The sequence below is a fragment of the Rattus norvegicus genome, chromosome 13 (genome assembly GCF_036323735.1).
Source record: "Rattus norvegicus strain BN/NHsdMcwi chromosome 13, GRCr8, whole genome shotgun sequence".
Taxonomy (NCBI): Eukaryota; Metazoa; Chordata; class Mammalia; order Rodentia; family Muridae; genus Rattus; species Rattus norvegicus.
This window is the reverse complement of record NC_086031.1, coordinates 94,517,729-94,544,009: the sequence shown is the minus strand read 5'-3', so window position 1 is coordinate 94,544,009 and position 26,281 is coordinate 94,517,729. Positions and strand designations below refer to the sequence as shown.

The 26,281-nt window shown below is 46.9% G+C and overlaps 1 protein-coding gene across 10 annotated transcripts in view; it reads left to right on the top strand.

The window, feature by feature from the left end:
- Nucleotides 1-15,590: 15,590 nt before the first annotated feature.
- Nucleotides 15,591-26,281, top strand: part of Psen2 (presenilin 2) — a 28,969-nt gene continuing 18,278 nt past the window's right edge. For 2 of the 10 annotated variants that reach the window (XM_063272634.1, XM_006250408.4), the window contains exon 1: nucleotides 18,828-18,915. The gene's annotated coding sequence lies outside the window, so the exon portion shown is untranslated. Of the gene's footprint in view, nucleotides 15,683-17,908; nucleotides 18,016-18,827; nucleotides 18,916-20,307; nucleotides 22,324-26,281 lie in introns of those variants that run through there. The other 8 variants (XM_063272632.1, XM_063272631.1, XM_063272635.1 and 5 more) reach the window with 8 other exon arrangements.

The window sequence follows — 26,281 nt, the reverse complement described above, 5'->3', positions numbered from 1 at the left end:
AATCTAAAAAGAAATTAAATGACTAGAGAGTCATTAAAGAAGGGCAGAATGAAGACTGTACTTGCCTGGAACTGAGGGTCGATGGAGGAGTTGATAGCCAAGAGGGAAAAGAGGGTTGGGGGAAGGGGGGGTCAAGGGGAGGGAAGAGAAGGGGAGGGGAGGGGACTCATGAGAAGTATGAGAAACACACTATCTTGAGCTCAATGGTGTTTACACAGGCATATATATACTTGATGGAAATCATTGAACTGTATACTTAAAAGTGCACTTTATCGTGTGTGAACTCTACTGCGATAGGAATGTTTAGAAAAGTCTAAGCTTGAAATATGGTTAGATAAAGCCCATATCAGGGGCATACTATATTTACAAACAATAGCAAATTCCTTCGGGGAGGGAAAGGAAGCCCAGAACTGAAAGGGATGTTTTGTTAGTTCCAAAGCAGGACATGAGCAAACGTGACCGTGTCTGCCTGCTGCGGTTGTATTCAGCAGCTCGCTATGGTTTTCAGAAGGCCGAGTAGGTAATTTTGGTACTTTATAGATTATTGGAGAGCAACTACATCCTGTTTCCTGGAATGCAGGAAGGGCTGAGGTCACCTCATAGCACACACAAACAACACAAGGTCACTCAGGAGAGGGCATCTTGGACGAAACCAGTCTTGGAGGAAACCAAATGGTGATTGGTTCAAACTGTCCGTTGCTAGCTTTGGGAGTTCAAATCCCATGAAACAAGTCATCCGTGCCTCCTAGCTACTTTCCTAACAAAACACCTAACCAAATCAGCTTAGGGAAAGGCTTATCTGGGCTCCCGATTTGAAGGGAGCCAGGGCAGCCAGGGGAGGCGGGTAAGGCATCCAACTTGCAGCCACACTCAGGAGCCAGAGTTGACTGTTGGCTCAGCTCCCCTTTCTGTTTTGTCCAGGACCCCAGTTCATGGAATGGTGTCCCCCACATTTAGGGTAAGTCTTCCCATTTCAGTCAACCTAACTGGGAAAAATCCCTCCTAGCTGTACCCAGAGGTTTATCTCCAATATCCTTTCAGGCTTCCAACTGATACTCACCATCATGTTGAATAAAGTTCACATGATATTACATTGTCAAGACATATTGTCCCGATATCCCCATAGTGTGTCATTTCTAGGCATGAAGGTAAACAAAGGAAGAGAGACAGGTGAGCCGATGGTGAAGTACCCAGTACACAGGCCTGAGGACTTGAGTCTGGATTCCCAGCATCCAGTAACAGCTAAGCATGCAGCATGCAGCGTGCAGCTATGGCCCTAGCACTGAGGGCTGGGCAGAGACCACAGATCCCAGCAGGTTCCCAGGTATTCAATGACCAGTCTGTGTTGTTAAAATGATGGGCTCCAGGTTCCGTGAAAGAATGTTCCAGAAAATAACACAGAGACCAGTTGAGGCAGGCACCAGTATTGACCTCTGACCTCCGTTCATGCCTCACAAGGGAAACAAGTAAGTTGGTACACATATATACAACACACAACAACAACAACACTAATCATAATATACAACTTCAGAAAGTAGCTATCTTCTTATTCCTAACCCTTACATCCATCCATTCAACAACAATAACAATCTGATTGTTAGGGTGGACCGCCTGAGGTAAGGTAGTAGTGGATACGTTATCTCTATCTGTCTGATGAGAGTCTAGCTTTGGGGAAGAGAAGAAACAATGTTTCAATTATTCTTGCATTCTACAGAGGCTGACAACGAAGTCTCTGTGTTATGAAAGCAATGTTGTCACTCCCCAAACAAGAAGGGACAGAGCTAGACCTCCACCAATGATCTTAAGGCAGGAGGGACAAGGGAAGTCACTCAGGAAACCCTTAGCCCTCTGTGCTACTTTGTGTCCCAGGCCCTCGATCCAGAGCTGTGTTAAGGGCTCTCTTTTAAACGAGCACATACTCTGGAACATAGCATTAAGCAAAAACGAGGCTTTGGCTAGAACTTGCTGCGTCCCATCAGCTATGATTTCAGTTTATTACCACAGTATCAGCATCAGAACTGTACTTGAACTTTTTTTAAAGATCTATTTATTTATTTTATGGATGTGAGTACACTGTTGCTGTCTTCATGAATACCAGAAGAGGACATTGAATCCCATTACAGATGATTGTGAGCCACCATGTAGGAATTGAACTCAGGACCTTTGGAAGAGCAACCAGTGCTCTCAACTGCTGAGCTACCTCTCCAGCCCTGTACTTGAACTTTTAACTGGTAAGATCAGGCCCACGGTGAATGCTCTGGGACTAAACTTCCTCATGAGGTACATAAAGGCCACACATTGAGGAAGGGAGAATGGGCTGCCAGAAGCCTATCTTCTAGCTTTTGCCTTAGCAGCTCACTGTGACCACTGAGCCTCCCATATCATTCCCTCATTGGTGACGATCCTTCTCCTCCGACTGAGAGAACACAACCACTGGCAGAACCTTGGGAATGTATTTATTAATTCAGTGTGTGCGCGCACGCGTGTGTGTGTGTGTGTGTGTGTGTGTGTAATCAGACCATGACACATGTGTGGAAATCAAAAGACAACTTACAGGAGTCGGTTCTCTCCTTCACCTCTGTATGACTCAGGGATTGAATTAAGGTCATCAGACTTGGCATCAAGAAACTTTTCCCACTGAGCCATCTCCCTAGCCCTCTGGAGACTTTTAGACTGTGCTGTTTTAACCTTAAGACTTAAGTAATGGGACAGTTTCCATGGCAGAGTGCTGGCCTACAATGCATACGACCATGGGTTCTGTCCTAGAAAGTACCCCAAGCCATCTGTCTCAGTCACCGTTCCATTACTGTTAAGAGACACCATGACCAAAGCAACTCTTAGCAAAGAAAACATTTCATTGCTTTCTTATGGTTTGCTTACAGGTTACAAACTTACAAACTGCTTGCTGACAATTTCAAAGGCGTAGTCCTATCCATGGCCAGGAGTGTGATAGGAGGCCAGCTTGTTGCTGGAGAAGCAGGGGACAGCTAGGTTTAGGTTTTGATCTGTTGCTGTATAGTGTAACTCAAAATTCTTTATCCCAAGGTCCAGTTGCCTCAAGGTGAGTGAATTCTCACAACTATGTCAGCTTTTGTTGTGCAAACCTTGCTCCTTAGTTTAAAATTCTTGATTATAAAGATGCCTACAGGGGTTGGGGATTTAGCTCAGTGGTAGAGCACTTGCCTAGCAAGTGCAAGGCCCTGGGTTCGGTCCCCAGTTCAAAAAAAAAAAAAAAAAAAAAGATGCCTACAGACTCTAGTTGGGCAGAAGAGAGGTAGGCAGAGCTTTGGTTCCTGGTCTGAGGCAGGGACCAGGGTGGGGGGCAAAGAAAGAAGGCACCATGGGGTAGGTGAGTCATGAGCACAGAGCCATGAGGGCCAGCCTGTTGGAGTAGGAAAGGCCCAGGCAGAACATGACAAGTGATATCTCTGGGTTATTGACAGGGAAGTAGACAAAATAGCGTGGAGGGTTGATAGTTGCCCAGCTCTAGTGCTTTAAGGCTTACTGTAAATATGAAGGTTTTGTCTTTTATTTGGGAGCTAAATGATCTAAGATGGGGGAAAATAAACAAAATAATATTTACCACAACAGAGCTACACACACCCTGATTCATAGGCGTTTTGCAGAGAGAGAAAGAGCCTGGGTTAGGTGTAGGCTTTGAAACCTCCAAGCTTGCTCTCAGCAACATACTCCCTCTAACAAGGCCACGCCTCCTAATCCTTCTGAAATAGTGCCACTCCCTGCAAATATCGGAGCCTACACGGGCATTTAGACCACCGTGGCATCTAAAGGTAAAATATAAGCAATGAAGGGGAAAGTCTGCCGCCCAGTGGAAGGCAGAGAAAGCTTCCTGCCAATAGCAGCCACCAAATGAAGCCATGTACAAGACTGTGACACTTTGTTGCAAGCTGTAAGGACACTCACCCGTGGCACTTTGTTGCAAGCTGTAAGGACACTCACCCGTGGCATCCCCTGGAGAGTGTGGAAGCGCTTGTTAAAGAGGAAGACTGGATTTTGCAGTAGTGACAGGTCTTAGCAACTGCACCCCTCCCCCACCCCCACCTTTTAATTCCCTCTGTGCTGTTGAATTTTCTGGCTGGTCCTCTTGGCTCAGTCTCAAGAGCCTCTTTCAACGAGAAGGCACTGGCTAAGCACCTCCTTTACACAGTCATCCCCACAATACTTCTGGTTCCTGAAGTGATGTTATAAACTGTCCAATGACTCAGAAATCCCAGGAACAGGTCCTGACGGAGTGCAGAGGGGATGGATGACTTCACCTGAAGCTGACCCAGGGACGGAGGAGGCACATCTGTCATCACCTTGGCAGTATTCTGAGCCTCGAAGGAGATCCAGGAAGTGATGTGTGTGGAGGCCTGGCTCACATCAGGCCCATCATTCCCTCAGCTTGGCCCAGGCTCCCGAGGGAGGGGGAAAGAGAGAAAAATCAAGAGACCAAGCCGCTCATCCCCAACCGGAAACAGGAACCTGTTATCCCTGGGGAAAGCGGGTTCTGAATGATAACTCCCATCACCTTTCTCACCTGTATCCAAGGAGACAACCACCTTTGATCCCCTCAGACAGTCCTTCCTGAAGCCAACCTGCAAACTCCATGGTCACCTATAACTCAGCTACCATCTGAACCTGTCTCCTCCTCTGTGGCTCTTAAGGCAGACTGAAGTCGGCTGCTCTGCAACGGCTGTGATACTCTGCAGCTGTAGCTGGAAACTCATCTGTGCTTGGATCTCACTGAACAACCCTGTCTGGCTGCAAAGGAAGCAGGCTTCACCTTCCAGTGCTAGACAGACCAGACCCATGCCATGAGGCGATGGATACATACGAGCAGGAGAATTACAGTCTGAGGCTTGGTTGCAAACAGATTAAGCGAGAAAGAATCTTGACCAGTGGTTCTCAATCTGTGGGTCGCAACCCCATCGGGGTCACCCAAGACTACCCTGCATATCAGATATTTACATTACTACTCAAAACAGTAGCAAAATGGCAGTTATGAAGTAGCAACAAATATTACCCTTGGGGGTCAGCACAACATGAGGAGCTGTATTAAAGGGTTGTGGCATTGGGAAAGTTGAGAACCACCACTCTTGACAGAATCATGAGGAAGGCCAGAAAATCAGGCTTGGAGTCGGGACAGTACAAGATGGTACCCAAGCCTTGCCTGTGTTCTACAAAGGACAGGTGCTGCTGATACCTGGATGCTGAGGTCCGTTACCACTTTCAATATGGCTGCCCTGGAGAATCCAAGGGTTGTTCCGCTGAGCCACGAGAAGCTACTCTGTGCATGAGTTTGCTCACACGGGGACCTCTCATGGGTAGAATAATTCGCCTGTGATCTACCTGTGAAACATCTGGCCTGGCAGTCTCAAAAAACAGGAAAAAGTAGTTATACAGTCGTGAATTTGCTTATTTTATGCTGTCTCCTCATTTAGCCACCATGGCCTAAAAACAGGCAGGTCCCTTATGCAGAAAGGCGGGATTGTTGCACATACCCTATGCACACGCCCCTAAATACTTCAGGTTACTTCTAGACAACTTCTAACGTGATGTAAATCCTATGTCCACAATCACTACACTGCATTGCTTAAGGGGAATGACAAGGAAAAAGTCTACCCACTTGAGTATAGATGACATTTTTGTTTCATGTGTTTTGGTTTATGATTGAATCTGCAGCCAGGGAATCCACAGGTAGAGTGAGTGTTCTCTCTCTCTTTGTCTCTGTATATGTATGTGTGTGTATGTGCTTATGCGTATATGTATGTATATATGTATGTGTTTGTATGTATATGTGTATGTATTTATGTATGCGTGTGAATGTGTATGTGTGTTTGTGTATGTGTATATGTGTGTGTATAAGTATGCATGTACATATGTGTCTCTGTATGTGTATGTATATGTATGTGTCTGTGTGTATGTATATGTATGTGTATGTAAATGTGTATGAATGTGTGTATGCATGTTTGTATATGTGTGTCTGTGTGTGTCTATGTATATGTGCATATATGTGTATATGTATGTTCATATATGTCTCTATGTATATATGTATGTGTATGAATGTCTGTGTATGTTTGTATATGTGTATATGTGTGTCTGTCTGTGTGAGTCTGTGTATATATGTGTATGTGTGTATGTATGTTTGCATATATGTATATGTATGTGTGTAAATGTATGTGAATGTATATATATATATGTGTATGTGCATAAATGTGCTGTCTTGTGAAGAGGTGAGACTGCTAGATGGTGCTGCTATTTTCTTGTCACTTCTGTAGTAACTGACCCCAGTTTCAGTGATCTGAGACAACGTACACCCATTCTCTTGTAGTTCTAAGGTCTAATTTTTGGAATCAGTCTCGCTGGGTTTCAGTGAAGTTGCTCACAGGCTGGCATCCATTCTAGAGGAGAACCTGTCCCCTTACCTTCTCAGCCACTAGACACTACCTGTCTCACAAGGACACCCTTCCCAGGACCATCTTATTATCCAGAGAACATTAACGTAACCACACCTGTGCAGTCTCTTTTACACACCAGGTGACAAAGTCCTGTGTCCCAGGGATCTATATGTGGGTATATTTGGGACCGCTGTTCAACTGCAGCACGGTTCAGAGGGCTGGCTGCACCAAGGCCTCTGTCCTGGTGAACCGACCACAGTCAGACTCCCACCTCTGTGGGTTGCCTCGGTGCTCTTTATATGTCTTAGCTGGGGAACAGAGGTATGCAGTGGTAGATCTGCCCAATCTGGGCACACAGTTTGCATTCATATTAATTGATTTGTGTTATCATAGCACCAGCTTATCTGGGTTACTGCAATATGCCTCCATCCTTTTGCCAATATCCCAAACGAAGAGAAGTTGGTTCAACACCACCAGATGCCATTGAACAAACTAGAAAGCTGTACTAGTCAGAGTTTTGTCAACCGGACACAAGTTACAATAATCCAGGAAGAGGTAACCTCAATTGAGAAAATGCCTCCAGCAGATTGGCTGGTGGGTAAGCCTTTAGGAATAGTTTCTTGATTCACGATTGATGTGGGCGCCCCAGACCTTTCTGGGTAGTGCTGCCCCTGGGTAGATGATCTTGGGTTGTATAAACCAGAGCTGACCAAGTCATGAGGAGCAAGCCAGTAAGCAGCACTCCTCCATAGCCTCTGCCTCCTGCCTCCGGTTTCCTGTCACGGCTTCCCTTCACACATGGTGGCATGTGACCTGAGATTTGTAGGATGAAATAAACCTTTTCCTCCCCAAAATCTAATGGTGATGTTCCATCACCCTAACTAGGGCAAGCCCTAGTAGAAGCCCTAACTAGGGCAAGGACCTAGCAATCTGTTTATTTCTTTTCCCAACGGCCCTGCTTCTTTAAGAGGGAGTTTTTGGTGTCTGAACCCCTGTGTGACTATGGGCACCAGTGCTGGGAGGCGGTGAGTCCTTACTGGAAAGCAAGGAGTAAGTGAGAAGGGATATCGGAAGGTGCCCCATCTCTGGGACTCAGAACTACACAAGAGAATGAAGACTCTGTCAGCTCACTACCATATTAAAACCGAAATGGCTCCAGAGGACAAGGTCTGATGGAAACTTTCTCGGCTTGTGGTTTGTCTGTTACCTGAAGAGCAGATAGAATGTTCAGGGGCAGGCAGATTGTGGGGCCACACCCTGGACCTCATAAGAAGGGGGAGCTATTTCTTTGGGGGTGGTGTTCTTTAACTCTTAGGAGGGTCACAGGATCCAAATATGTGAGGCAGGTTACACTGGAGAGACAGGAAAAGGGGTGCACAGGGCCTCCCACACAGAGCTTGGCTTTCCAGAAAGTACCACAGAGAGTGCAACTAGACAACAGCACACTCTTCACTTAGTCTGAAATGGTGTTTTGATTTTGAAGACTCAAAAATGTAAGGAAAGGCTGTATATTTCCTTCCCCTGTCCCAGCTCTTGATGGTGGTGACCTGCAAGGTGACCTCTCAGTCCCTTAGCGGGGCCTCCTACACCCACAAGGACCCTGATTTCCTGGGGATGTCATCCCAGATCCTTGGGGGAGAAATGTTCCCTTCGTTGTTTCAAACTGGATCGCCCATTTGAATGGTCAAGGCCTAAAGAGAGCCGCAACAGCAGCAAGCTCAACTAAACAGGAAAGGGGCGCCTCCCAGTGTTTCTGTAGAGATTGAACCAAAGGGTGCTGGCGCCCTCTAGCGGCAAAGAAGCTGCTTCCTGTCTGCCCAAGGACAAACAGGTTGTGCCTCTCCCAAGGCGGTCCTGGACCGCCACCCGCTTCCAGGATTAGGAGAAAAATGTATGCTGCTCGGGCCTCATGAACTTTGGTGGTTTTAGGATTCGTCGCTACTGTGTGAGGTAATGTGTGTGTTTTCACAAGAATCGCCTTCCAGCATCGCAGACTCGGGCCCCTGCATTATTTGTCAGAGAGGTAAAGACCTCTAGAGCTCCATTCATAATCGTGTAACATATGACCTGTAGACCTACTGTGAGGACCATATGACCGAAGTTCTCAAGGCTATTCTCTGGGGGCTCACACAGTTTTAGGACAGCTCTTCGGGGAAACTAAAGAACAGATCCCTCACAAGCCAAGGAATTTGTGTGAATCACCCACACACTCCCGGTGCAGAGCTCATACACCCGCTGGCTAAACTGTCCTCTGGGCTGAGGATGCCTACCCCGTTAGCTTAAGTCAGAGAGAAACCGTGCATACACAGTGGGGAGGGAATTGCAGAAAAGAATGGCCAAGGACCTGTTTAACATTTGAAAGGGACACCCGGGTCTTAGTTAAAGCTTAAGGAGCAAAGACAACACCTCATATTCACTAAGATGGCTTTTGGGGTAAAAATTGAAAGCTGCTGCCTGTTGAGGAAGCCAATATGGCTACTCCTGAAGCTGTAAGGCGCAGCTATTCCATTTCCCAGGATGTAACTGCCAAAGTTGAGAGCTCGCTCTCAAATATCAGCTCATGCACCCTCACAGCAGTGTTGATTACAATGTATAAGACATGGCGACTCAACTGTCCACCAGTGGGTGAGCAGGATAGTGTAGCCGCACAATTGGAAGACTATTCAGCTTAAAAAGAAAAAAGAAAAAAGAAAGTTCCAATCCATGCTGCATGTAGCAACCCTGAACACAGTATGCTAATGAAATGAACCAGACACAAGCAGGCTCATCACTAAAAATCATGTAGAGAGTGGTATGGTGGTTGCCAAGGTCTGGAGGAAAAGGGGGGAAGCGGGGCTTCAAATAGTTCCTTGCCCAGTTTTTGTTTTTCAGAATTTTGATTACCCCAAAGTCAATTATAGCTCCCCCCTCACACATCGAAACATATACAGAGAGAGAGAGAGAGAGAGAGAGAGAGAGAGAGAGAATGCCAGTAATAAGTTTATATGTTTAGATGATTCTCCATTCTGAGAAACATGACAAAATCTTCCACTGTCCTACCCTGTGCAGCTGAGACATTTCCTTTTTCACCAGTATATACTAATACACGGTGCTGAGACGGTTTGCATATGTTTGGCCCAGGGAGTGGCACTATTAGAGGGTGTGGCCCTGTTGGAGTAGGTGTGTCACTGTGGGTGTGGGCTTCCAGAACCTCATCCTAGCTTCCTGGAAACCAGTATTTGGCTAGCAGCCTTTAGATGAAGATGTAGAACTCTCAGCTCCTCCTGCACCATGCCTGCCTGGATGCCGCCATGCTCCCACCTTGATGATAATGGACTGACCTGTAAGCCAGCCCCATTTAAATGAGAGTTTAATTCATCACATCCTTATAAGAGTTGCCTTGGACATGGTGTCTGTTCACAGCGGCAAAACCCTAAGACAGCAGCCTTCTCAGCTCTATCGGCCCAGTGCTGCAGTGCTTGTGTTCCGGGATGTTTATTTTTCTTGCCAATGACCTCAAATGTTAATGATAGAAAGAAGGCACCAGCGTGCAAACAGGCAAAGACGAATTAGCTCTGATCCCATGAGCCAATGCTGTACAGCACATGGGAAGAGAAAGAGGTGTGCACATGGTTCAATACTGTTTATGGTTCATGGAAAGCCACATGATACTGTATCACCCGTGGTGCAATTGAACCTGTGTTCTCTGAAAGAGCAGTGAGTGCTTGTAACTATTCAGCCATTTCTCCACCTCAGGGGCAGGGAACTCAAGGAATTCTCTGTACTCTATGCTCAATTATTCTGTGACCCTGAAAGTGTCCTAAAATCTTTAACCTTTCAAAAAAGTTCTAGAAGAGGATAGAGGCAATTGTGTCACTCCATGAATGCTCTTACAGTCATGGTGACTGCCTAAGAATGGGTAAACGGTGATAAATCTTATTTCCTGTGCATTTTACTACAGTTAAACAGATAGAATAGTCAGGTGTGGTGGTGCATCCCTGAAATCTAAGCAAGTGGGAAGTGGGAGAAGGAGGAGGAGGAGGAAAAAGAGGAGAAAGAGGAGGAGAAGAGGGAGGGAGGGAGGGAGGCAATAAAGCCAATGAAGTACAGAAAGAATGAATGCTGGTTAGAGTGGAGTCATAAATAAACAGGAGAAAAATGAGTCAGAATTGAATAGTAATTTAGGGACCAGATACAAATGCACATTCAGAAATGCCATAAATGAAGTTACAGGAATAGTTCTTTTAATATATATTAAAGTGGTTTATGTTAACAAAATAAAACATTTGAATTTTTAAAAAAAGCGCAACTGAGAGAATGATTTTCAAGCAAAGTCAGAAACCATGAGCAGGCACGGGTGAGGAAAATCAGAGGCTGGCAAACACTCTTTAGCTCTGGCAGGAACATCCTGGTACCCTGGAGGGGCAAGTCAGGGATGGAGGGATGTGTGTAAAATGTAAGGAACTCAGCCCGAGACCCAGGAGGATCTGTTACTGTTTGTTCTGCCTGCCTACCTGTCCGTCTGTCTGTCTGCCTGCCTGTCTCTCTGCCTGTGTATCGTCTATTTATCAATCTATCATTCATCCATCTAATCTACATTAAAATATTTTTATTTATTCTTTGATAATTGTATACATGTATACAATGTATTTTGACCAGGCCTGCTCCCCCTGCCCCACACCACCCTTACTCCTGCCACCCCCTCACCTAACAGCATCCCCCTCCCAACTTCATTTTCTCTTCTTTTTCTTTTCTAATTCTTGTCTCTCAGCTCTTGTTCTTAGCCCTCGGAGGTGGGGAGATGGGACCTTTTTACGTTTTGGGAGGTTCTTGTTTAAGTGACTTGGTCCAATCTTTGTTAAAAGCGGGTCTTAAAAAGAAGTAGTGTAGGAACGGCTCTAGACGACTCAGGAGGAGCCTGATGAAAGTTAGGCTAAGCAAAGAACCCTTGCCAATACCAACCAACCCATACACACTCACACCTCTGCTGGCAAAATGTCCCAAGAATCTGCAGCTCGTTCTCTTTAATGTTCTCACAGGTGACACATCTTTGTCTTTTCTGAGGCAGACTGGGGTTTTGGCCAGAAGTTACTCAGAACCAACTATTAGGAAGTAGGAAAATGAAACTGATTTCCCCTCGTTGGGGTTACCCGTTGAATCAGACAGCAATTTTAACAGAAGGAATCCAAAAGGGCACTGGGCACCGCCCACCCCGGGCACCGCCCCCTGCCCGTCCCCCAGTGATTAAACAGAGAATATAATAGGTTGATTGTTTTGTGAGTTTTATCTCACATTCTCAGCATTCACACATCCCCGGTAATTCTGAAACCGGTTTGTGTGAGACGTTACCTTGTGCCAGAAACAGCTTTTTAGCCTGAGGATAAGCGTGGGTACCAAAAGCCTATATATCACTTAGATAACCCTTCTAAGAGGGCAACTTCTGCTGCATAGACTTCCAACTAGACCCAGGCCTTTATTTTTGGTGCCCACTAAAGCCACTCTCTCATCATTTCCCCCACTGCTCCTATAATCCAGGGACAGTATTTCACAGGCATCACAAGAGGGCCTGCTTTCCCGTAAAAGCACTCTCCTATTCTTCCGTCTGCCGTCTGCCTTGCCTTCTTTCAAGCGTCTCGAGGTCTACACTTTGTTTTAATAATGAATTGTAAGATGAACCACTTTCAAGCTGTATCCATCACAATGAGGTCACATAGAGAAAGAAGTGACAGTGCAGGAAGAGACAAGTGATTTTCGTGGACTGATGGACACCCTCCCAAGGGTTATACTGTCAGCCTAGGCTGAGCAAGCAGGCACCCGGGAGGAACTCAAAGAAAAAAATAAGACTTTTTTTGTATGTCATTGAGAGCAAGCATTTTCCTCTCCAAGAGCATTCTGGATGGATTAAAGAAAAACGTAGGGGGTTGGGGATTTAGCTCAGTGGTAGAGAGCTTGCCTAGCAAGCACAAGGCCCTGGGTTTGGTTCCCAGCTCCGAGAAAAATAAAAAATAAAAAGAAAAAAAGAAAAGAAAGAAAAACATAGAAACACACACACACACACACACACACACACACGCACATGCACACACAATGTTAATGAAATAACATTTCCTAGATTCCTAGCTTGACAAAAACTCTTTCACCTTAGACGGCATGGGTGAGAGAAACAGGAGATAAATAAAAAGAAAAAATGAAGACTTAAAATTTTTATTGGTCAAGTTTAAGATACCACATATTTACAGTGGGAAATAAAAAAAGAAGGAAGACCCCCCTAACCCAGTAATGTCATACCACAATCCTGTCTGTGTTCTGGGTATCCCTTGCAGTCAGTCTCTATAGGGATCGCTGTGGTAATGTCTTTCACGTAGATTATGTTCAATGTGAAATGTCACATAAATGGGATTGTCCTATTCTGCTTAGTTATTGGTGCCAAGGCCTTGTTTCTACATCTCTTTTATATTAGAGTCTTAGGTCACAGAGTACCCTGCCAATGACTAGAAGAGACACACATGGAAATGAAGCTTCTATACCTGTAGGTACATGTGCTTGGAGGCTATACATGGTCAAGCGGGAGAGGGTGGAGAAGGGAGGGGAGGAGTGGAGAAAAGAAAAAACAGGAGAGGGGAGGTGAAGTGAGGGGAGAAGTTGACTCCCATAGGACAAAGACTTTGAAGAAGGTGTTCAAAATATCAATAAACAGGTACCTCATAAGGACGATCAAGGGAAAAGGTTTGAGCTTCATTTTTTGTTTATATGTGTGTGCACACAAGGCCATGGGATTATTCGTATTTTTTTCTAAGTACTTTATATCGTCAACATTTACATTTAGATTTATGGGATGAGGAACAAGATTCCTTTTGCTTATATATTTATCCAATCATTTCAGCACCATTTGTCAAGACTTCCTTGGGGCCGAAGAGATGGCTTAACAGTTAAGAGCAATGGCTACTTTTTCCGGGAACCTGGGTTCAATTCTCAGCACCAAAACTGCAGCTCACAATTGTCGGTAACTCCACTTCCGGGGGGGGGGGGAGTGTCTGACGCCCTCTGCTGGCCTCCACAGGCACTTCATGCACGTGGTAAAATGCAGGCAAAATACTAATGCACAAAAAGTGAAATCAAATTAATTTTTTTAAAAAAGACTTCCTGGGGTTGGGGATTTAGCTCAGTGGTAGAGCGCTTGCCTAGGAAGCACAAGGCCCTGGGTTCGGTCCCCAGCTCCGGAAAAAAAAAAAAAAGACTTCCTTTTATCTATCAAATATTCTCAGCCTCTTAGGCAAAAAGCAACTGGCTATCTCTCTACAATTTCTCTATTCTCTTACTTGCCTTTTGTAGGATGATGTCATTATACAGGTGAAGGCAGGCACCCGGGAGGAACTCAAAGAAAAACTGAACAAAGGATAGAACAAAGCCTGTCATTGACGAGAAGGAAGGATGGGCGGGAGAAAAGTTTTAGAGAGGAGAAGGAGACTGGAGCGGAGAGAGAGGAGCAACTGAGAGAATATGGAGGCGGATGTTAGATTCCTCTCTGCACATTTACAGGTTGTTATGAATATTCTTAAGGGATGGATGTGTACAGGGCTTTGTATGTCTAGGTAGGCAATTGTATCTTATCAATAGGATCAGAGGTTATTGTGTGTTCTTTCATGTGGAGATTTAAGTTTAAGAGAGCATGTGGCGGCTAGAGATACTAGGCTGTCATGGAATTAGGATGTGTATGTCTGGCATGGTGGCAACCTGGCTTGGGAACTAGATGGGTAGAGAGATTGTTGCCAGGCTCAGAGAGCAGCCATCGGCAGTGTGATATGGGATGGAGCAAAGCGGGTGAGAGGCTTTGCTGACTGAGATGAGGATATCTAACAGATATCATGGGGCACCAAGGTGCCGGACTTAGTGAGGGATAAAAGACAGCATTTTTTTTTTTATAATTTTACAGCAACAGCCTTTAGCCCAATTATCTACTGCCCCTGATTACCACAGCTTTGCAGATGTCTAGCAACCAGGCTGTGAGTCTCCCAACTATTGCAAAACAATTTTGGCCATTGAGATGCTATATGTTTCTGTTAAAATTTTCTTTTTCTTTCCTTTTCTTTCTTTTTTTTTTTTTTTTTTTTTTTTTTGAGATAGGGTCTCGCTATACAACCCTAGCTGGCCTGAAACAAGCTTGCTAAACCAGGCTGGTCTCCATCCCACAGATTTCCTGGCTCCTTAAGACTTAAGGTATGTACCACACCTAGAGCCTGTTCAACATTTATAACTGACTTGTCATTTTCCACCAAAAAATTTAATTGGGATGATAATGGATTTATAGATAAAGGATTGACATTTTTCAATATGTTTATGCATGGTGTTTTTTAAATTAAGATCTATGTCCGTGTGTGTGTGTGTGTGTGTGTGTGTGTGTATGTAGAGAGAGACAGAGAAACAGAGAGACAGAGAGACAGACAGAGACAGAGACAGAGACAGAGACAGAGAGAGACACACAGAGAGACTGTTTTTCATCAAATCCTAAGAGGACTGCTATGCTTCTTAACCTGTGTCTTTTTCGATTTCCTTCCTTAATGCGAGGTTTTGCTTCACACGTGCAGAAGCTTTCTGGTTTGGTCCATGTACCAATAAATAGTACAGCTGCATCTTCCTGAAGAATTCTCTCTCTCACCATTCTCCTCTTTGTAACGTAGTGATTCGCGTTGGGGCAGCCACGGATTTGAGAGAGAATTATTAGCCTATTTGAGGGGTCTTCCCTCTGCAGCTGGCTTCGTTTTAACCCTGGCTCTTGTAGTGTTCCAGACGCTCTGGCAGCCTCCAGCTACTTCTGTGGACCCCGGAGCCAACAGAGCTGTGACCAGTGTTACCTTCTCACCCATGAGCTGCCGCAGACAGTCTGTATTCCCTGAGGAGAGCTGTAAAGGAGACCTCAATTCCCTTCCTTTGGAGTCAGACACTCTCCTGTTCCTTCCTGGTTCGGGTCGTTATAGGTTGCTTGAAAGTGATAGGTTTTTGCGATATTTTGTCCAGGGTCGATTGATGTTGTCTGTGGGAGAATAAATGTAAACTCCTCTGCCACTGCTGAGACTGTAAACTCCCTTAGTTATAGGAAGGGCTTTATCTAGACTCAAAACTACGTTAAAAATGAAACTATCTGTTTGGAGAATGGGGAAGAGAGAGTGAAAGGCAGAGTGGTTTATAACACAGTTGCACCAACCCTATAGATCTGAGAGTTGCAGGATATGGCAGTGGTGGGGGAGGAGCACTTATCGATGGAATTCGTCCAGCGTCGAGTTTCTGGCTTGGAATTGCTGGTGGTAAGCACTCCTGGGGGTCTATGGGTTTGTGCCCAAAGATTGGTCATACAGCTCTCAGTGTGTGCTCCTTGCTGTGTGAGGGAACCTGCACTCATTAGCTACCTCCTGTCTTCCTTCGAGCTGGAGAATAGAGGTCTAACTCGGGAAGGCAGAACTGGGTGCCATGCTGACGTGATGTCACAGCTCTGTTACCTGCACACTGGCAAGGTCCCGGTTGTGTATAAGCGAGGAGTTTCAGTTTCCTTTCTGTTGTTTCGAGCAAACACTCTGAAGATGAGTGGAGAGGAGAGGGTCTGTTTGCCTTACAGGCATCTAGGGAAGTCAGGGCAGGAAACAAAGGGGTAACTCTCGCAGCAGAAGCTATGGAAGGAGGCTACTTATGAGTTGGGGCATTGAGCCCCACCATCTAGGTGCTGAAGATAGGGTTAGTCAATTAGGCCTATGGCATGAAGCCTCCAGGAAAACCTAATCTGCCTTCAGAAGCCCTAAGCTAGAGTCTGGGTAGGACACATCACTGTGTATGAGAAGCCTTTTAGTCCCTAACACTAGGAGTAAGTAAAAAATCCATGAATTGCATAATCCAGAGAGCTTCCAGGCTGGCAAATGTTTGCTTGTGTCAGGGGCATGGTGCAGGGACAAAGAGGTTCATGGGCTCAGGACCACGGCAGGCCTACTGCTCATCCTTACCTGGCTGCTCAGCTCTATCCTATGGAATCTATAGGTCATATCTTCTCTGCATTAAGCCAGGAGGTAATGTAGTGGTCACCCTGTATTCAATCCCTAGGAGGCCAGAGGAACCCCCCAATTGAACCCAAAAGGTGAAATTATCAAAGACTAGAAATTGTCTCTGAAGGAGGGATAAGTTTCAGGGGACCAAGTTCTTAGTTTGTGAGATCTGCCCTCACTTCAGGTAGCTAATGTCAGAACTGAATTCAAGTGTACACTATCACAATTGCTGGTGTCTAGAAGGCCAGATAATTGGTTGTTAGTGTGAAACCCACACCCAACAAACATTTGGTGTCAAAGTGTTCTGAGTAGAAGTGAGGCCTAGTGAGAGAAAGTCTAGTCACTGAAGACCTTGAGGGAGACATTGGAATATCAGCCACTTCCTCTCTCTTTGCAGCTAGGCCACCGTGAGTGGAGCAGGTTTCTTCTATCCCACATCTTGGCCATTGATAGTCTGTATCACTATAGGCTCAAGGGCAAGTGACCATGGACTCAAACTTCTGATATCATGAATCTAAAACAACTGTCCTCCTTCAAAGTTCATCATCCCAGGCCTTTTCTCTCAGCCCCAGGAAGCTGGTTAGCACACGTGGAAAGTTTGTAAATCCAAACAGTTTGAGAATGGCCAGTTTAGATGATTGAAATGGTAAGAATGGACTCCTCAACAGAACTCAAGTCCTCTCCAGACAGTAAGCCTGCTACAGTCTTGATCTTGGGCTGCCCAGCCTCCAGAACAAATTTTATTGTTATGCTACCTGCCTATGGTGGTTTGTTATAACAGCCTGAACAAACTGAGACAGTGGCTTGTGTGTGTTAGTTGTGAGTCCTGTTCAATAAAGAAGCCCCCATTGCAGTACAACTGGGCTTTCTCAAGTGTGGTGAGCATCCCCGAGGTCCAGAACTTCTGGCTACAACTTGTATGTGGCCGCTGGTGCTCTCATTGATATGAGTCACCTGTGTTGGACAGAATAGAAAGAGATGGTGCCCCTACAGGGGGAGGGCCAGTAGACTTTGAGGAGAGCTGTGATCTGTCATTTCAATGTCGAACAGGATAAATGGAACCACACCACCTCAAACGGAGAAGAAAGGTAGAGGCGGGAAACAATTACCATTTGTTGAGCACCCGTGCTGCCTCTGCCCTGTCATTTCTCTCTAATTCGCTATGCTCCTCTGAAGGTTCTCACACTGTCCTTTCACAGATGAGGAAACCAAGGCCCAGAAAGAGTAAGGAACTGAAATAGACAGGCAGAAGAGGAAGATTTCAGACCTCCGTCCCATGGGTTAAGAAAAAATGTCAAGCTATTGAACTAAGTCTACAGAGACAGAGTAGGTTGGTGGCTAACAGGGTCAGGGAGAGGGGTAGGAAATGAACTTTTCAATTGTACAGTTGCCTTTTATTTCTTGAGCAATGGACTGTTTTACAACCATACAAGCCAGATCTGCACACACTGAATTCACTAACTGTCTTATATTAAAATGTCTACTTTTTTTTTTTTACAGGGGTGGTGGTACTGAAGACAGGGTCTCTCTATAGCTACTCTGTAAACCAGTCTGATCTTGAACTCAGAGATCTGCCTGTTTCTGCCTCCCCAGTGCTAGGATTAAAGGTAAGCACTACCACTGACTGCCCAGCCACATTTTTTTTTTAAAGGCAAGTTTTAATGTGCCCCAGGCTGGCCTCAAACTTGCTATGTAGCTAAGGATGATCTTGGATTTCTAGTGACAGGATTATGTACCCATGCATACACCAGAATTGAGTATTGAACTCAGGGCTTCCTGCATGCGAGGCAAGCCCTCTGTTGAACTACATTCCCAGCCCTACAGTGACAATTTTATGTTATATGAATTTCACCGTAATTAAAGGAGAAATAAAGCTACTGAGATAATGACAACTATGGCAAATTGTTGACAATTTCAACTCACTCCACAGACTCCAGATCCTGCAATCACAACACCTTCCCGCCCCCGCCCCAGGCAAATTCCTAGGTCTCAATGCAATTTTATCCCGGTTCATATTTACCCAGAGCTCCCCATGTCGCCGAAGCACTCTAAAAAAAATCAATCAGGAGAATGCTCACTGTGTTAGCTTACTTTAGACTCCATTTTAAAGTGCATGAAACCCGAGGGAGGGGCAGCAGAGGCTCCTGAAAACACAAAGCAAATACCCACCCCTTGTCCCCATGGCGCTACCGGGTCCCTAAGAAAAGACACTACCCGACTTCAAATTTCAATGTCAATATGACGTTGCGATCTTCAGGGCAAGACACGGAGAAGGCCTGGACCTAATGCACTCAGTGTTTTTCTGTAAACCGGCGAAGGCGCAAGTGCACTGGGGAACCTGGCACCGCCCAAGGGACGGAACAGGGGCGGAGCCATAGAAGTGGGTGGGTCCCTACCGGGGCGTGTCCGAGGCGCGGACGAACCGGGGCAGTGGGCGGGGCCGGCGCTAGCCTGGGAGAGGCGCTCCGTCCGCGGCGTAAACTCTATCCCGCGCCGCGGCGGAGCAGGTGAGCCGAGGGCGGGGGCTGGGTGTGTGCGGCCCGGGACCTGTCGCTGATCGCGGGTTGCGGGCCGCATGGAGAGCTCGGATGCAGCGAGGCCCTTCGTGCGCAAGCCCCTGACCGCTGCTTCCGTTGCCCTCTTGGGGCACCAGGGTCTGGGCTTCAGGTTGCGGCCCCTGCGTCGATCTCGGCCTCTGGCCGGCGGAGGGGCGAGGAGAACGTGCCGGGGAGGCGGCAGTGCGTCCGGCCCAGAACTGGGGCTTCGAAGGAGCTTAGGGAGCAGCTCTGGGCCTCTGACCGCGTCTGAGTGCCCTCGCGTCCCTTCCTGCCTCCAGAGCCCCAGGCGCGGAGTGAGGCATTAAAGGGCCAGTGCACGTGGGACTCACAGCTGTATTCACCAGGCATTTTGGTCCCTGCTACCCAGGACCTGATCTGGTCTACCTGGGCTCTGCTATAGATGACGAGGGAGTGAGGATTTCCTGTGTGAGGAGCGGGGCGCCCGACAGGGCCTGAGGCTGGTGTTCTGTTACCAGCGGTGTTTGGTGTTTTGTAAATCTCTTGAGGCAGTAGGGAGACGCCCAGAATCAGGCCTTTAAAGCTGAAAGCAAGAGTTAGTTGCCACTAAATTACACTGATGAAGAAACTGCGCCCAGGACTGAGGATGTAGCTGTATGGTAGAGTGTTTGCCAAGCATGCATTCGGCCTGCCAGGGGAGGGAAAGGAGGGTGAGGAGAACAACTCTCAGAACTAAAAAGTGCGGTTGCCCAAGGTCTCCTGTGTAAGATACTGTGGAGCCAGGCTTAGAACTTGCTGCCTGGGCCTCTGTTTCTGCTATCCAGACCTAAGTCCTTTGCCAGTTTGATAAAATGTCCTAGCACCCCTGCTTAGGTATCTGCCTTTAAAGATATAAACGGTTTTGAAATGACAGCATCCATTTACAGCGCCTCTAAATCAGAACAGATGCGGACCAATTTAACTCAGAACGGATAGCCGTCCCCAGAAGAGTCTCTTGGAGACAGAGAGACTCCATCATCCAGGATAGGTGCACCTGATGTTTAAATAGTCGCTCTGCGGACACCTGAACCTCACAGGCCTTCAGCCAAGACTTTTGCAGTAATTAAGGCTCTGTGTAAGTTGCTTCAGGTGTGTAAGCTTCAAGTTTCCCTTGAGGTGTGTGTGGATGGCTCTGTGGGAGCCTGAGAAACAGTACAGATCCTGTGTTTTCCGTTGGTGAAGGGGCCAACGTCCTGACTTCAGCCTAGCAGTGATCCTCCAAGTGCATTCCTTAGCCCCTGGGACAGCGGCTAGAATGGGGTTGGCAGGGATAGAGCGAAGGGTGGCAGAGGTACAGGATGGGAAGAAAGCTGGTAGAGAATGGGTGTGGGGAAGGAGTTGGAGATTTAGTTCAGTGGTAGAGTACTTGCCTAGCAAGCACAAGGCTCTGGGTTCGGTCCTCAGCTCCGGGGGTTGGGGGATAACAAAAAAAAAAAGGGTGTGGGTGAGTGGAGGTGCAGACTGAGCTTGCCAGGTTTGGAGAAACTACTGTCTCCTACTATGTTGACATGCCCCGTGCCTACACCCAAAATATAGGTTGTGCATCCATTCATATGTGGAAATTAATATTTCTGGTATCTGAGGAGGTGAAACAGACTCAGATGAGGAATGCTACTGCCACTGTGTCAGCCTGAGGCAGCGTCTAGGCGTACCCTGTCCAGTGGCCCTTCTGTGGCTGCTCCTGCTTCTACTGCACAGTTTGCCACGTAAGAGTCTCTCGCCAGACTTGGCCTCTCTGTGTTGTTGGTGATAATAGCCATGTGACATGCCCATGTGTTAGGAGTTGGACGTTCGTGATAAAAAGCCATTTTGTCCAATGGTTATCACAGTTACCTTAAAACCATAGTAATGTGGCCAGAGAGACGGCTCAGCAGTTAAGAGCACTGGCTTCACTTCCAGAGGACCCACGTTCAACATGGAGGCCCACAGCCATCTGTAACTCCAATTCTAGGAGAACCTCTTTCTTTTTTTAACCTCTGTGAATACCAGGCACAAATGTACTGTACAGACATATCTGTGCTAAGCAGACAGACATACAGACAAAATACCTGTACACATAAGATACGATTTAATTTTTAAAGAGAACTTAAGTAATGTGATAGCTCGTGTCTATGATCCCAGTGCATAATCACGGAAGCAAGAGAACTGCTGTGAATTCGAGACAAGCATGGGCTGTGTAGTGAGTTTCAGGCCAATTTGAGCCCCATAGTGAGACACTATCTCAAAAAACCAGTCAGCCAACCATACAACAACAACTGTTAAGTCACTGAACAGAGCTAAAGGAACACTGAGACAGTTACTATGACTCCTTTAAAGTTAGGAACCTGGGTTCTGGGGTGCGGGGTCAGGGATGGGGGCCCAGCTGTGTGGCCCTACAGTCTGTCAGCACACGGTTTGGACACTGCTACATGTATTGTCTGTACCTTTGGAGTTGTACACTGGCTTGTTCTGTCATCTCTTACCTGTGTCCAAACTGCTATCCAGAACATCTCTGTGAGGTCTTCGGTAAGGACTTCCTGAGAGCCTGGGAGAGAAATTGTTTCGCAGTTTGAGACAGGGTTTTGCTGTGTAGCCCTGGGTGGTTTGGTACTCTGTATGTAGCCAAGGGAGGCCTTAAATTAATGGCCATTTTCCTGCCTCAGCTTCCCTCCCCCACTGCTTTTGATTCTAGAAAAGTGCCATTTTTCCAGCTTAACAGCACCCCACCCCTTCCCCCCAAGAAAAAAATCATACTGCAAGACAGGTAGATCTCTGAGTTAAGGCCAACCCCAAGTCCCTGTGATGCGAGTGCTTGAAGGCAGAGAGGCTGGAAGATCTGGAGTTTAATGTCATCCTGGCTCTAATAGAGCCTTTCTCTCATTAGAAAACCAAACCAAACCAAACCAAACCGAAGCAAAACAAACAAACAAACAAAAGGACCAAAACTAAGTCATCCTGGCTACAGTAAGAAAAAAAAAAGAAAACTAAAGTGAGAGAGAGAGAAGTAACCATTAACACTCTGTGTGTGTGGTGTGTTTGTGTGTATGTGTGGTGTATGTGGGGGGGGTGTATGTGTGTATATGTATGTGTGTGTGGGTGTATGTGCATGTGGTGTGTGGGTGTGTGTGCATGTGGTGTGTGTGTGGTGTGTGGGTGTGTGTGGGTGTGTGTGTTGTGTGTGTTTGTGAGTGTGTGTGTAGTGTGTGTGGTGTGTACAGTGTGTGGTCTGTGTAGGTCACATGGATCTTTCTAACAAAAACCTCTGGCTGTATTTTAGCTGTTTCTTTAAGGTTGAGCCTCTGATCAGCTGGGACCCAGCAGAAGGCAAAGGTTTCTGTTGATGTCTTCTCACCTGCCCTGGGCTGTGACCGCCCGGGAGAGGTGCGTAGTCCACATGCAGTCTCTCCTCCCTGGGATTAGGGATGGTAACACTACTACCTGAAGAGTTTGGAGAAAGAAAAAAATGCCATGTCAATCCTCAGGAAAGATAAGGCCTCCTCAGGGAGACAGCTCTCACCGTGGCCTCTCCCTTGATGGAGAGAACAGGCGGTTTGTTTTGTTCATCTTTGCAGATGAAGGGAATGTGGATGCTGACCGCCTTCCTAGTGCACCTCAGCCAGAAAGTCCCACATGGTTTTTAAAATCAAGTAATACATACTTATTCTAAAAACATGTCTTTAGAAGACATCCTTTCCCCATCAGCCGGGGAATAACTGCTTTGGGCATTTCAGGGGCTGGGGCTGGGGGTTGGTAGCGGGTCTGGTCACTAGAGATGTGAAGCTGTTACCACCCTCACCTTCTGGGCCTGAGTCGAGAAGTTTTGTTGTGCCACAGACCCAAAGCTGGTGGGCCCTGGACCAGGTTATGAGGATGAAGCAAACTGTAAATGGAAAGTGTATTTCAGATGTTTTAGGAACAGAAAGCTACCTGAAACGTCTTGAAAAACCAGATTTGGTAGGTGTGACAAGTCATTGAAAATGTCTTTATTTTTTTTTTTACCAGCCCCATAACAGAACCCTTTTCCACTTGTCTTTTGAACTGAACCAGAAAATCAGTACCTTCTTCCCTCATTGCTAAGAGCTGGCGGGTCCACCCCTGAGCCTCACAGACCTTCAGGGAGTGAGTGGGTCTGGAGATGGGAGGGTGTAAGACAGGCTTTATTGAGGGGTTTGAGCCGGCACGATCTGGGAGTGGGCCGGGGCCATTTCTAGATGCATCCTGCTCCACAGTAAAGGTGCATAACATCTAAATGCATGAGAACATTCTCTTTTTTTTTTTTTTTTTCGGAGCTGGGGACCGAACCCAGGGCCTTGCGCTTCCTAGGTAAGCGCTCTACCACTGAGCTAAATCCCCAGCCCAACATGAGAACATTCTCGAGGAGCCAGGGGTGTGGGTATGGGGGTGAATGGTTACCTGGCCTCTGCAGGAACCTGGCAGGCCTGACTGGATGGGAGATGACATTGTTCTGTGGGCAGTTTAGAGACCTGTAAACTGGTCCTTATCTGACTCTCGCTCCATCCTGCAACCCTGGACTGAGGTTTCCTGAACTATGAAATGGGGAACCAACTAATGGCTCTTAAGGTATTCAATCTAGCTTTGACATCATCCATGGACGTGACTGTTCCTTTGACAAAATGTCCCCATTGTCAGGCTGAGGCTGGATGGAAACAGGATCTCCCTGGGGCCCGGCCTTTGTACCAGTTCCTGAGTCTGGTGGCTTAGCAGTTCCCTAGCTTCCAAAGAAGGGCACCTGTTGGCTTTGTTAATCCCCTCTCAGTGTCCCCTCCTGTCTCCATTGAGGGGAATAGATGGGGATTTATTGAATAGCCACTGTGACTAGAGGCCTCACACCTGTTTTCCCAACCTTACAAGGTAGCCCATTCTTCTGACCTTTGAGGAGGAAATAGCTCCTGGCACCGTGCATGGCTAGAAGCTACCCAGGAAGTGTAGTTCATGTCGCACTAATCTATGCGACCACTGGCTGCTGTGTCTCATTTAAAGAAAAAAATATTCTGCACCCATCGGTGGTGGTGCACTCCTTTAATCCCAGCACTTGAAAGACAGAGGCAGGCAGATCTCTTGAGTTCGAGGCCAACCTGCCTGGTCTACAGAGCAAATTCCAGGACAGCCAGAGAGACCTGTCTAAAAACAAAGGAAAAAATTCTAGTTTTTACTTGAGGGTGGGGTGGTTTGCTAGGGGCACTCTCCCTATCTCTCCCCCTTAACTACCCATCTCCCAGGCTACTTCATGACATGAGAAAAGTTGCCCCAACCCAGGTACTTCAAGAGAGAAATAGGTAATGGAGTTTAATCCAGACCATAAGCCACCTGATGGTCTGGGGTCTGGGGTCTGGCTCTCTAACTCCAGCCCTGCCTGGGGTCTCCCCAAATCCAGTAGAACCATTCAGCAAGTGCCAGGTAGACCAGCCCAATACTTGGTCAGGCGCTAAGGGTTAGAATCTGTAAGGGTCTGGAATCTGTGAGATGTCGCAGGGCGTTGCCTGATTGAGGGAAGCCCTTCCCCAGTGTAGAGGAACACCGGGACTTTCCAGGGGTAGTGGAAATTCTGGGAAGTAGCCATGTGACCACAGAAGGTGACCTTTTGAAAGATAAGGACATTGTTCTGTTGGCCCTTTGGAAAAGTATCAGGGAGTCCTAACCTCTCTATAGACAGACATGTTTGTGGCCCAGAGTTGCCAGTTCACTTTTAGAATATTGTTTTCCAAGGGGTGCTAGAATATTCTGTGGCGTTCCAAAGTCTCTTTCCTGCCAGGGTCACTGATTTTAAACGTTAGGGCAATCCTTTGCCTCTCTCCACTGTAGAAAAGCAGGTTTGAGAAAATTGGGTCACCTGGTTTCTTTGATAATTGCGGGAGCCGGTCAGGGAACTTCTTAGTTCAGCCAATCAAAGTAGGCAGAGGGTAGGTACTTAATCCCAGAGCCACAGTGCCGGCGCGGCAGGGCTTCCTGAACTGGCTGTCGTCCTCTGCACTCCGTCCACACTTCCCTGTCAGCCCCTCTGTGCTTCCTGTGGACCCCGGGGATGTGCAGCTCGGCTAATGTCAGCAATGGCCAGGCTCCGTGCCCATCACCGCCTGTGCTGAGTCAGGCTCCCCCGGACCTGTGGGCATCGCTCTGATGAGGATCCACGCTGTTGTTTTTCTGTGCTCATTCGCATGTGATTTTCCCCTCTAAGGATTTTACTGCTCTCAGGCTAAAGAGCAGACACCAAGGCATTGCAGACCGGCCCGTAGGGAGTCTAAAGGGAGTGGAAGAAGCACCCGTTCCCCCACTCCCCACCCCCAGGGATCTGGAGATCAAGTCACTGGCTTCCTGTATTCTCATTTGTCACCCCACCACTCCCCCACCTTCACCCCCTGCCCCCGCCCCGGTCAGGCAGGCGATTCTTCAGGTAGAGGAAACCCTGTGTGTTGATGCCTAGTGTGTCCTTTTACAAACCAGTGGCTTGTTAGGTACTGTGGCATGGGCCTTTAATCCCAGCACTCTGGAGGCAGAAGCCAGAATCCCAGGTGAGCTTGGTTTACCCATCCAGTTCCAGACTAACCAGGCTTACTTAGTGAAACCTTATGTCAAAAGAAAAAACAAAAACAAAAACAAAAAAAAACAAAAGTAGGTTGAAGATACAATTCGTATTGATTATTAAAAGCGAGGGTGGTGGTGAGGAAGCTGGAGATGTAACTCCATAAAGCACTTGTCTAGCATGCATATTGGTTATTAAAGACGGGGAGTGTGGGGTGTGGACCTGGAGATGTAACTTGCCTAGCATGCGGGCCCTGGGTTGTACCCCTAGCGCAACGTGAACTGGATGTAGTGGTTCATGCCTGTGATCCAAGCACTTGAGAGGTGGAGGCAGAAGGGTCAGAAGTTCAGAGCCATCCTTAGCCAGATAGTGAGGTAGAAGTCAGTCAGGGATACACGAAGCCCTGTGTGAAAATAAATAAAATCGAGAAATGCAGAAAAATACGAGGCCAAGAATCACCCATAATCTACCCAGAAAGCAATGACCTTTAATATTTTGTAATAGTTTTACCAGCCGTGTGTGTGTGTGTGTGTGTGTGTGTGTGTGTATACACACGCATGCGCACGCGCAGTTCAGACGTTTCTAAGAATATTGCCGTTCTGTTCAATTTAACATCACTTAATTGTTACTCAGTATTCTTTTTTTTTTTCTTTCCGGAGCTGGGGACCGAACCCAGGGCCTTGCGCTTCCTAGGCAAACACTCTACCACTGAGCTAAATCCCCAACCCCTGTTACTCAGTATTCTTAATCCCCCTCCCTCCCCGCAGGCTCAGCCCTCTCGCTCGCTAGCTCGCTCGC